We start from the raw sequence: 9,612 nt of genomic DNA, 5'->3' as shown, positions 1-9,612 counted from the left end.
CCCCCCCCCCCAACACAATATACCTTTTTTCAAGAGATTCGTCGGAATTGCGAAATGTCGACATAGCTGCACTTTACTTGTGCAAGCACTTCGCCCGGCCAAACCATTTCGTCTTGCTCTTTGGGACTGAGGTGCTGGCCAAGCTACGGGGCTTTTTCATATCTATGTGAAATCTACCCGCAGGCTCTGCATCCCAACAAAGCAATCTATAAAAGAAAACTGTCGACGTCATAAGACACAACCAACCAAACATCGCAAATAATGCATTTGGAGGCATATAATCGAGTGCCTCTTACAAGCGTTCGATGTAATTTCCAAATCTGGTTTCAATTGCAAGTACTCGTCGCAGCGAGAAAGATATAGCAATCTCTCATCCGCAATTGATAATACTCCCACCAACCAGGTCGGGGACTCAGAAAATGTACAGTATCACGCGTCGGGATCTCTCGTCATTACGATATTGTTTCGACAAAGAATAAATAGAACCTGTAGGGCCATGTGTATCCTTTTAGTCGCGACTGACTTCTGACCTTCAGCTCCACGGCCCCGACACGGAGGACTGTGACACCCAGTTGCATCGGTTCTCCACCGTTCCTGACAAAAGAGACGACAACACACGACTGTAACTTACCGTCAAGCCAGAGGTTTTTATTATTACCCGCAACAAGCAGTCGTGGAGAGATTTTGGCGATATGCTACGCTCGTACTGGTTCTAATATAGAACGAAGGTCACCGACATGAACCAAGCTTCCTCTACGCAAAAGAGCTACGGCAGCTCCGCTGCACTTGATAGCCTTCGTATTCAATCTACATCTAAGTCGTTACGACTGACCCTCTGTGAGGATGAAGCAGCTCTCTTATTTTTCCCAGAGCATGCAAAACGGGCTTAGAATGCTGATATCTCTGCTTGGCCCTGAGGGCGTGCAACACGTCGCTTCGCAAGGATCTGAAATGGTCAACGCGCGCCTACAAGCGCCTACAAGCTAATCAAAGCTCTGTTAGAGTACCCACAGCAGAAGATGTCGGCGTCGACTGCGTCCATGACGCCACTGTCGACGACGGATGACTCCCCCGACCCAAGCCGCTCGTGGTGAGTGCTAAGACCTTCGAGGGCAAGGATGGAAAAAATCTTCAGCTTTGGGTGAGAGAGGTTGAGATTCTCATGGCGTCCGCCGTGCTTTAGAACAAACAACAGCGCGTGGGGCTAGCTATCTTTAAGCTCGGGGGGTCGAGCCCGAGAATGGGCACTGACGTGCGGCACTTCGGTCGGAGCGGCGTTTCCCTCATGGACGGAGCTGAAGCTGCGGCTTTACGAGTGTCATCACCGCACATCGCGTGTAGTCGCGTTTCCTTGCCGCCCAACACAACAAGGAAAGAAAATATTGGTTGAGCTGTTTAACATTTGCGTACTCTCATTGCCGGTGTGGCTGCCGCCGAGGCGGTCACAGTCCAGCTTTATCGAGGCCCTCTGCCCTGGCGTGGCCAGAATAGAAATATTCCGTGTGCACCCGTCTTCTCTTAAATAAGCAGTGAAAGTGGCAATGAGTGCGAATTCAACTTTAAGTCGGCACTACTTGGTTGGAATGAACACTCTAACTGCTCGTCGAGCGGGCCTGAGCCGATGGGTCTCAGCTATGCTGAGGACAAGATGGCAGAGCAACGAGCTGCCGAGCAGCGTTCGAATACCCGACTGTGTTTTGTCTGTAGAGATATTCGTCACCTTTGGATTGGTTGTCCCCTGCGCAAGGCGGGTCGAGTTCCATCGAACCGACATCCCGCTTCGTACAAGTCTTCTTGTCTGCCGCGGGGAGAAGACAACACCCTGTAGGCACGGGGTGGCCTGCTGGGAGAGAACAGAGTTTATTGAGCGATAAGGAGATAGTTGTCAGCAGGGCCCAGCCCCTAAGAGCTCCGTGCTCTTGAACACGGAACGTGTATGCAAGCTGGGCTTGCTAGTCGTGAAAGCGACCGTGAAGTTCTTTGAGAAGTCATGGAACCTGATCGACTCCGGAGTGTATGCTCGACGCCCCACGATGGAAGAAAGTCAGCTGGATACTAAGGCCCTGATAGCGGGTTAGGTGACATCATCCCCATTTGCTTAGCGATGGGGACATGTGTCACGGTGCCGAAGATCCCTGTGAGCCTCGGTGTCAAGTTTGTTGGCTTTGATAGCGTGGAACGCTGTTTAGTATTAGACTTGGATTCAAGGTATGACCTCATCCTTGGAATGTCATGATTAGACACCATGAGCCATGGATTGATTGGAGGTCGAAGGCCTTTGGCGATACGTATATGTCTCCTGGTGGGGCTTTGGTGAGTCATGAACCCACCTATGTTAGAAGACAAAAACGCTATTGACGTTGGCACTGGGCCAAGACGGCCAGCTTCCTGAAGATCGGAGTACCCGGGTTTGTGAACACCGAAAGTGTATCGGGCAGGTGTCCCGAGCATGGCTCGCGGGCTAAACGTGGAGTGGCACGTAACCCACTGAGCACTGCTCAAATATCGGAGCAGTCGCTGCATCCCAGGAGTGGCATGGTCGGATGAGGTCCGAGGTGTCTTGGGCAAGGCCCTAGTGATGCGCGTGGTGTGGCACGTAATCCCCTGAGCACTGCTCACGTTTCGAAGCAGATGCCGAATGCCCAGAGCGACATAGTCGGACGAAGTCCGAGGCATCAAGGGCGAGGTCCTTGTGATGCGCGTGGAGTGGCACGCAATCTACTGCAGAAATAGCAGCTCTTCGTCGGATGTTTTTAATAACATCAAGGCTCTGATGGAGCAAGGAGTGAGAACACTGGACGGTGCTGTGTGCGTGTTCCCACTGATCTTGACCCAGGGTGTGACTATCGTAGACGATAGCGCGCATCTATACACCCTTATCAACCGTATGCCGGGAGAGAAAGACGGCGACGTCATCCTCGAGGCTATTCTCGCGATGGGTGCTCTTCTTGAGCTGGGTGAGATCTCCTTTGAAGAGTTTGGCGGTGCCTCGAAGGCAAGTTTTTAGCCGAGGAAGTCATTATATGACAGAACGAGGAGATTCACTTGTCGCCTCTTCTGGATATAACTGTCTTGGAGAACACCAAGAGGGTGCTAAACGCGCAAAGTGGGCCATCGATCCTAAAGGATTCCTCGGCTCCGTACTATCATTTGGAAAAGAAAACTTAAGACGTCGTCTCCAACGACCAGTCGTTGCTTCTACCTCTGTGCGTCATGAAATCGACCTGGTTCCGGGAGCCAAATACTGCGTAACACGCGAATGGTCCCTGCCCAAGGGGCAGTATGACATCATGACGCCTTCTTCCATGCGAAGCAAGACGCAGGAATGGTGCGTGAGAGCAAGTCTTCATTTAATTCCCAAGTTTTGTTTCCGAAAACCGAACGGAAAATGGCGTTTCGTTCACGCTTACAATAAGCTAAACGTTGCCGCTATTCCGACTAATAAGTCGAGTCCTTGGAAGAACTCCCCAGAACAACATGGTTGGATGTACAAAGTATAGCGCACTCGACTCGGTCGATGGATATTACCAATTGCTCATGAGAGCGAGTACTATTCCGCTGACAGCGGTGTGCACTCCGAGCGGGATGCTCTGGGAGTGGCTGGTAACACCCCAAGTGCTCAGCAACATTTAATCGTCTTGTGATGCAGTTGTTTGGGCCCCACAGGGCGTTTGCACAAACATACTTCGACGACATCTTCGTTCACAATCGTGCGGGGCACAAGAGGACAGATCAGAAAAACCACATCGTCCGTTTGAGAGCGGTGCTCGAGTGCATGCGCAGGGCTCCAAAGAACGAAAAAGACTAGCGCAAGCGACCTGGCCTCGCCAACTGCTTGCACAAGTACAGCGAGAATCATGCAGATGGCGCCCATTGTCGAATCTCATCAAGACAGATACGGAATGGTGTTGGGACACCGAGAATCAGAAGGCTTTCGACGGGGTCAAAGACAGCCTCCTCCATGCACTTATCTGAAGTTGCCAGACCCCGATCGTCCTATCAGTGTCGTATCTGACGCTTCGGTCTTTGCCATCGGCTGTGCACTGCTGCAAGCAGACGCTGAGGAGTGTGATCGGGTGGTCCACTCGAATCTCGCCAGCTGGAGGCTGGAGAGAAGAATTATTCGATCTTGACAAGGAAATACTTGCGATGAAGTATACACTTGTCAAATTCAGGGTGCAGCTGCTCAGCTCCAAGGCGTTTGTGATCGGCACAGATCATGCATCACTGCGCACTGAGACTCAGTCGCCACACATTTTGCAGAGGATGGCCAGATGGCTCTCATTCTTTGCAGATTATAACTTCGAGGTGGAGTATAAGCCAGGAAGCGAAATGCTTTGGCTGATGCGTGGTCACGCAGACCAGGTTATGAGCTACAGGCTCTCGGGAGCAAGGAGTTTAAAATCTCGAACAAGAAATTTTCGGGGCTTTTGCGCGCACGATTACACCGATATTCTTTGAGTAACGGGTTGCTGTATTATAGCACCAATTTAACGGATACGCCACGAATTGTGGTAACTCATGATATATATTTTCTATGAGGCCCACGACACCCCACTAAGTGGTCATCTCGGTCGTGTTAGACGTACACTTCGGTGAGTTGCCACTATTAGTGGTTCAGTCTGTACAAGTGAACGAGTTTGTATGTACGCAAGTGTGAGACGTGCCAGAGGGTGACACCCTCTCCAACTACGGCGGCGCCGCTGGCCAAAAAAACTGGTACCCTCCGGGTGAGTCCATACGTATGGACTTTGTGTTTGGCCTGCCGATGGACTCGGCGGGCAACACGGGAATGGTGGTCTTTGTCGACCGATTGAGCAAGATGACTCATCTTGCGGCGGTGCCGGACGTTATCGACTGTGGCGGTCAGCGACGCTGTTTGTGGATCGTGTCTTTCGACAACATGGACTCCCTGAGTCAATTGTCTCTGACAGAGACCTATGCTTTACTGGGAATTTTTGGTCGACGATCCATGAGGTACTGGGCTCCCTGTTAAATATGCAGACCAATGATCAGACTATGCGCTTGAATCGCGTCTTTATTAACATTCTTCTCAGCGTCTGCGCTGAGAAGTTAAGGCGCTTATGAACGGACTCGTTCATCCCCGCGTTCCGCTGACGCCGCCATCCCATGGCTCAGCGCTTGGTGGGGAAGGAATAGCTGACCGGCTAGCTGTTTATCAGCCCTCTCACTGTTCGAAAAGAAGTCAAAGGCTTCCTGACTACCAGACTAAGTGTCTTATGACACGTTCGCAATGCGATGGCTGAAAGCCAGGACATGCAGACAGAAGATGCAGAAGAAGTGTTTAAAACTCTGAGGTCAGCGACCCGCTTTTTAAAATATTTCCACACATACATTTTCTGCTGTATTTATGACGAAACTTCGTCCACGATATATCGGGCCTTTAAGATCGTGGCCAAGCGAGGCCTTGCGTATACACTGAAACTTCCGAATCGAAGGCGCACCCACCGGGTAGTTGATGTGAGCTTGTTCAAGCCGGAGCTGAACCGCAACTGCCTTTGAGCACGGAGTGCAATCATTCCCATTTCCAACGGCGCCAGGCGCTCCACCGTCGCACGAAGTGTCGAATTCGTCTGCTCGACAGATAGGAGCCTCTTCGACAGAGCACACTAATCCTCAACGTAAGGCAGTCGATGCACGAAGCGCTTCGAAATTTGGGTCCTACGCACAGCGGTACGCGACCCCAGCATGGTGCTCAGCAAAGTACCGATTGCGATGGACCTTGTGTTCAAGAGCTCGAAGAGCATCGCGAGTCACTGGACGGCGATCGACCAGTTCATCGCCGCCTTTTCTCAACGAGAGCGGTGTACGTAAAGCGCCTTGCGGGTCGACGTCGTCGACGGGGTCAAAGCCAGTATCTTGTGAAGTGGCGGGGGTACCCCGGCCTTAAGAACTCGTGGGAGCTCGAGGTGCCACTTCGGCAAGACTGCCCAAACGTCGTGGACGCTTATGATCAATGGGATCATGACGTTTGCGTCGTCTTACGTCCTGCATGTCTCGGCAATAGCCAGAAAAGTCGAAAGGTCATGAGCTGAGCTTAAGTTACGGCTCTAAGCCGCTGTGTTCGCAGACTCATCTGTGTGAGGGACCACAGAACTCGCGGGAGTGTGATAAACAAACCCATATGTCACAGGGCGACAATACGAAGGAAGTCGGCGATGTGCCTTGAGTTTGGCATATTAAAACCGAAGATGGCGTTCCACGCGCACGTACATCTCCTTGTGGCTTCGCTGTAAGCTGGACAGCGATGAAAGTCTCCGTTGCCGCTGCACCCATCGCTCAGATATCTTTTCATTATCTGCGACGGTTTCACCAGGGGCAAGCACAACAAGATCGTCTATATTGTGGGTACTGGGCGCTTCCTTTTTCAGCGCAAAGTCGAGCGCGGTGCCTATCCATTATGATTTCTTGTGGTACCAAGAAGCGAGCTCGGAGAGCTTTTCGTTGGTCAAGCTCAGCTTGTGTAGTGACCGGTGGAAAAGTATACGCTTAAGGATTGAGTGATTGCGTCCTTCGCTTTTGTTGCGGGATCTGGCGAGCGAAAGCCGTAATCCACTGGAGGGTCTAGTGTCGACCGTGGATGCGCGCGCATAGTAGCCTTACGGGCAGCCTCCAGCCGCTGCTTCTGTGTCTCGTTGAGGCGATTGATAATGATATTATTCCCCGCGGAGGTCGAGAGGTCGGGAAACAGACACGGTGTCCGCAAGGTTCGTGCAGGGCTCAAGTCACGCCACTGGTGAACCTCGCCCTCCTCTTTTTTTACATCCTGGGAAAGGAGTATCCGACTCGTAGTCGACTTTCTTCGAATCCTCGACGAGGGAATCCATCGCCCGTGGCGAGGTGTGCGGTTGGGAGTAGACTTCGCGTCTGATTTCTTGGTCGTGCGACCCCGTCGCAGACAATGCGCTGCGCGGTACTCGGTTATCGAGAATTTGGGCTGCGCTTCCCTTGAAGCCGCAGACATGCTGTCCGAAGTTGCCCACGAAGAAGAGCTCTGCTCGCGGATGTTCTCGTAACCAGCGAGGCTGGGTGTCTTCCGTGTCCTTGGCACAGGACTCATTGAGCAGAGAGTTCGCAAAGAAGGTCCCGGCGATGTTGTATTATTTTAGACACGCGAGCCTCGTTTGAGGCGACAGTTGGGTGTGAGGTGTAGGTGTTCACAATCTTGATGAGGGAGAGTGTATACGTGGGTTCTCGTGCTGTGATTTGAAGGGTGTGGATCACATAATGGATTGGGTTACACAAGGTGATATGACCACACAATGGTGTAGCTACACTTATTCAAGAAGTCAGTACGTGGCTGGACTGCAAGTAGTTATACATTTATTTCAGTTTTACCATATAGATAGAGAACCCAATAGATTTTGATATAGGCGGCTTTGCCGCAAATAAAATCGAGAAATACAGTTTACGTTTTAAACGGAAGAGTTTGTTAGCCTTGAATTAAGTTTGTAATTCCTCTTGGAATAAGTGGATTGCGATCCGCTACACTCGTACTGGTTCTAAGTATAGAACGAAAGTCACTGACCTTAACCAAGCTTCCTCTAAGCGATAGAGCTACGGCAGCTCCGCTGCAACCAAGGTATTGACGTGAGTGCCTGTCCTCGCGCGATCTCGCGTGCGTGTCACACTGTTGCTCCGTTTGGAGTATTTCTAGCTTCAAGGTACCTCAACTTTACTCATCCGAAAGGAGAGGCCTCCTCTTCTCTTGTCTTCTCTTCTCGTCTCATCTCTAAGAGACAAGTAGAGAAATATCCCGACTCCCGAAGGTTGGAACACTATCGGTCTGACGGTAAGAACCATTTGTTCCTCCATCGGTGTCCGGGTTGGGGCTGCCTTAACCGCGCATTCTCAAAGCGGGTTGGCGGCTCGACCTTAGGCGATCAAATATTGATCCCATCGGGACTCAAAATAGACAAAAGTACGTTAAGCTGGTGTATCTGTCCTGGGACAGGCGATTTGGTATTGATTACATGGTTTCCGTGCACTTTGCACGGAGGAAGACTTGACTCTTCGAATCCGCGTTCACAAACGCACAGCGGTTGGATATCTTCGTCCAGATAAAGATGCCCTCTTTAGTAACTAATGCTGCTAGTTTGCATTGCTATTTAAAGAATACAAAAATTCAAATACTAAATAGATATGGATCTCATATCAAAATTGCCATTCTCTTGGACCCTCCATTTTAGAACTCTGTAAGCTTAATAAATGCCCATTTCTATTACTTATAAATATAATGTGAGCTGTACAATATTATAGCTCTAAGAATTAAGCACGATAGATGCTTGCCCTCTTACATATTTTGGATGGTTGTTGGCGCTTTCGCTGCTCGCAATATTATCCCTCCTTCCCGAATAGGCACAAAACTGACAGCACACAGAGAGAACCCGCTTCAACCCTGCATGGACTTGTATCGCTTTCAGACCATACTAAAGGTGATGCTTTTCTAAAAGAATGCGACTCGGCCAGCATGACAGCGTCTGGAAGGTCAAGGATTGGGGTTTTAGACAGGAATCTGCGAACACTTCACAAGAGTCACACAGAAGCGCATTTTATTCACTTTTTGAAAACTTGACTCTAGCTACAGAATATCATCGTTGAGAGGCCTTCAGTAGAATAACATGCAGACCGAGAAATGTATAAAATCAATTGTCGCTTCTGCAAGTCGTTGTGTCATCTTCTATCGCAATCGGATCAGATATGTATAGTTACATTCGGTGGAAAATTTGGTACTGCATTTGTAATCGTGCTGGAAATTTCCAGATGCTGCTCCCCCCATCCTAGTCGCAAAGCTGATACTTAAACCCTGAAGATACTGTATAGTTTTCCGTTTATCATGCTTTGGTAGACCACAAATTCGATTGCGAAAAGCACTGAAGGCAATAACACTGCCAGATATACATCGATTTGGCTCATGGGTATTGCAATAATCGCCTTGTTGGATCACACTTGCGCTTTGTTCTGGTCGTATGAGGTAAAATCTATAACACTTGGTACCATACTGTAGGTTGTGTGGGTAGCAAGCGGGGAAACAAAACGTCAGCTGTTGCGATCAGGATTTCGCTTTTCTATCACACAACCTGCTAGGTTTTGTTAAGAGACCAGCAGAATTTGGCGCTCATTATTCGGGGTATACCGAACTTTGGCAAAATCCTGTGCAACAATACCCAAAATCTTACGCACATTTGCTCATTTCTTCAGCGATTACGACAAACGACATGAGGTTGTGAATTATGATTTTCCTAAACCCTGGGCGTTATATCTGGTGTAAAACGGTGGCCCCATTAATATATCGATTTGAATTTCTAAATTTCTCTCTGTGAACAGAAAGAATGGCATGAACATCCCATCTTCCTTCTGAGCAAACAGAAAGACGGCTGTCTTTGTTGAAGGTGGTGATTGCATATCTCATTTATTTTCTACAGGCATTCTTGCTCTTCAGATTGGCAACTCATCTTATACGAAGATTAGATTCTGGCTACTAGTCTGTTCACGGAAAGTGTGCTGGATGTGTTTGACGCGAATGACGTTGAAGGACATGTTGAAACTGACGAAAAGGTCTCAAAGTTGTTGCTAAGCTTAATTTCGCTG

This window comes from Plasmopara halstedii, assembly GCF_900000015.1.
Source record: "Plasmopara halstedii genome assembly, contig: Scaffold_289, whole genome shotgun sequence".
Taxonomy (NCBI): Eukaryota; Oomycota; class Peronosporomycetes; order Peronosporales; family Peronosporaceae; genus Plasmopara; species Plasmopara halstedii.
The sequence above is the reverse complement of the archived record's forward strand: the minus strand, read 5'-3'. Positions refer to the sequence as shown.